The following is a 3904-nucleotide window of genomic DNA, read 5'->3' on the forward strand; positions in this document are numbered from 1 at the left end:
ATTTATCATTGTGATAGTGATCATAATATTGAGAGATAAATTTTTTTATAATTTAATCTTGGTCATAGAATTATTAAAAGGACATTAATAATCCGAAAAAATCAATATATATATATATATATATATATATATATATATAATGGTCTTTATTGGATGAAGATTAATAGATCTCATTTATTAAATTATATATATAGATGGTGCATATAGATATATGACCATTGAACTGACTCACTCTGAGAATTCCTAATGATTATAATTACCGCATATTTGTCAATAGGATATTCTCAAGATGAACATGGTAATAGAGTTTCCTTTGACCTGCGACTATCATAGTAATTAACAATATATTTATTATACTTTGATTCCGGACACCTAATACCCTAGGGTGCTAGTTGAATGGATATTGGGTATGATTTAAATACTTGTAGAATTAATGATTAGTCAATAAGGAATCCATCAACTCTCAGTAAAGAGTTTGAGCTCTATAATTATAATGACTGATATGAATAAAACCTTGGCCAAGGGGATTGAATGAATGAAGAAATGAGTTTCTTAGGTCATTCACGGTTCATTATAATAATGGTAACAAGTTAGAGTTTGACAATTAAACCATACTCTAAAGGTTAACCAAGAGCTGGAAAGATGGAAGGAATTATACTTTGTTCTTCTGAGGTTCTCAAAATAAAAATATATTACTTCATACTATCGGGTCGTTGAGGAGTGTTGCTAGACGCCAACCTTGATTAGTAAATTTAGTATGACTAATTTACTACCCGCTTAGTATTGAACCTATGGGGTCACACACTAACGAGTGTTCTAATCTTTGCTGTATAATTATTTAATTATTATTTTGATTTGATCAAATAAATAATTATATTAATTCAAATAGAATATTATTATATTCTTTGCTAGCACCAAGAATATAATAATAGTACGATGATTGAGAATATTAAATGAGATTTGAGAATAATTAGTTATTCTATTTCTGAATTTGAATTTTAAATTCGGATGAGATTCTAACTGATTCTGTTTTAAATTGTTATGATATGATTCATAAAATTTGAAGGATTCAGATTTTGAATAAAAAGATATGATTTGAATTTGAATTGAGATTCAAATTTAAAATCAGTAACAAATCTCATACTATATATATGTACGTCAAGAGTATAGAAAAGACAGACGAGAATAACAAGAGTTTTATTCCGTTACCTCTACACACATAAACGTATGTGAGCCTGATTCTTGGAGAAGAATTTTATGGCGTGCAAAGAGTTGCAAGAGGTTTCTCAATTTAGATCAGATGTCTATTGGTCAAGGAGTTGACAGCAAAGGTTGGTCTCGGTGTGGATACGCATAGCGCCTTCGTACCATCGAAGGAGAAAGTGATTTTTACTAGCGTACACAGGTATTTAGATCTGATCTATATATTGTATATTATTGGAATAAAATTTAAGCACAAAATAGATCTTTAAGGATTACTTTATTTTCTTCCGCTGCGTGTGTTATGAACACATAGTAATCCTTCACTTACAATATCTAATAGTGACCAAACCTAAAATCTCTTATAGTGTGTACAAGTTTTCTCAATTTATCCAACTTCCTTTAATTTAGATTCTTATTAAAAAATGTTGAAACGGGTATTGAAATACTTAAATGGTACAATAAGCTATGATTTATATTTAAAAAGAAATAATTTTATAGCAGTTATTTTTTATTGTGATTCAAATTAGGTTAAGGATCTTAATGATAAAAAGTCTATTAGTGAATAATGTGTATTTCTTGATTCGAATTTAGTGTCTTAGGCATCAACAAATTAACGACTGTGACTAGGTCAAGTATAAAAGGATACTATAGGAGTATAGTAGATATAGTAGAAAATTTGATTTGATTAAAAACTATGATGAGTGAGTTAAAATTCTCTTTAATAGAAGTTCCAATGATATACTGTGATAACTTCAGTGCAGTATTATTAGCTATCAATCTTATTTTACATTCTAAGTCCAAATATTTTAAGATATACTTGTATTCTTTTAGAAATCATGTAAATAACAAAGAAATCGGAATAAACCACATTCCAAAAACTGTGCAAGTGGTTGATATTTTCACAAAGGTTACACACTCATAAAACTTTCTACACTTCAGAGACAAACTTAGCATTAGTGATCAAGGTCAAATCAGCATAGCAACAACAGTCTTCAAGAAAGCATAATTTAGAGATGATGAAGATCAAAGAAAAAAGAAACAGCTTAAAAAATAAGAAAATTAGAGATAATGATAGGAGTTATGGTATGTATATACATTAGTAAGGACTTAATTATAATTAGTAATGAGTCAGCACAAATTAGTTATAATTAGCTTAGTTATAGCTAGAGATTAGTAAGAAGGAGTACATGCTAACAACTTTTGTTAGTTAGTTTATAATAGTAATTTCATTTCTCATTGTAATTCACTTAGCTTTCACCTTATGTCATAACATAATCATCTCATTTTGATTGATTCAACGTATCTCTCCTTCAATTCCTCTTCTTCTTTCTCTACCCTCTAAAGCTTGGGGTTTTTTATTTCAAACAAAATGATTCTAAGTCACAGGAAGCAAAATTCAAAATCCAGCTAACACAAATTAAATGATTCATAGTCACAGAATATAAGATATTCAAAACCAAAAATCATGAACAATAAGAAATTTTAGAAACAGTAATCACAAGAATGAATAGCGCAAAACTCATGCTAGAATACACAAATAAATACTATAAAATGATTCCAAGTCACGGCAAACAAAATTCAAAATCCAGCTAACAAAAATCATGAACAAAATTAAGTAATTAACCAAAATAAATGACTCCTATTTCCTAGTCACAGAAGATAAGATATTCAGAACTAAAAATCATGAACAACTTAAAAATTTTAGAATCAGTAATCACAAGAATGAACAGCACAAAACTCAGGCTAGAATACACAAATAAATGAATACTACAAAATGGAGAAAAGGAGAAGACCTACCTGAAGCACGAATAGAGCGAAGAGAGATGTCAGTGGTGAGGGAAGGTTCCAGCTAACGGATGAAGACAGAACGAACAGAGATATCAGGCGGTGAGGGAAGCACGAAGAAGTTCTTGACAGTGACGGTTACAGTGACGGTGACGGAGGCACGGTGAACACAGAGAGAGCGCTCTCGAATAGAGGAGACGACTTCAAGCTCCTGCGACGGCGCCGACCTTCCACACGCAATGCCTGTACATGCGACGGAGCTGTGGGGTTGAGGTGGCTGCAGTGGTTGGCGTGGCTGCTGGCTGCGGGCTGCGGGCGGCGGGGCTGGGTCAATGGGTGGGTATAGGTTGAGTTATTTTTTCTTTTAATTTCAGAGAGGAATGGGGCCAAGGGGCATTGAGCTTCTGAACAATGATAAGAAATATAACTTTACTTTTTAATGTTTACAGAAATTATAAATTCTTCCCTCTTATAAAAATATTTAATTATAAAGTTGCCATACTTTAGTTAAGATATTAACTTTTATTGAGTTAAATTAACTCAAACTAAAACTAAACATCCAATTAAAACATGCCACTTTACAAGGGGTAATTTACATGTTGATTTAGAGGGGATTGTGTAGAACTCACCATTATATTAACTAGTCGGCCTTATCTTCACATGTCAAAACTAGTGTTAGTTATATATAACCTTTGAATCATATATATATATTTTTCTGACGTTCTACTTATGTATATCGTGATTATCGTCGGCTTTCGAACGAGATGCGATTTTAGATTATATCTTTTTTCACAGACTCCTAGTTAACATATATTTTTTCAAATATTATGTATGCATTTATTTTTAGAGGACATAATATCTCACCACTGCTTGTAATACTATATTTCTTCAAGAATAATTGATTTATAATTGGTGA

This window comes from Arachis ipaensis, chromosome B07, assembly GCF_000816755.2.
Source record: "Arachis ipaensis cultivar K30076 chromosome B07, Araip1.1, whole genome shotgun sequence".
Taxonomy (NCBI): domain Eukaryota; kingdom Viridiplantae; phylum Streptophyta; class Magnoliopsida; order Fabales; family Fabaceae; genus Arachis; species Arachis ipaensis.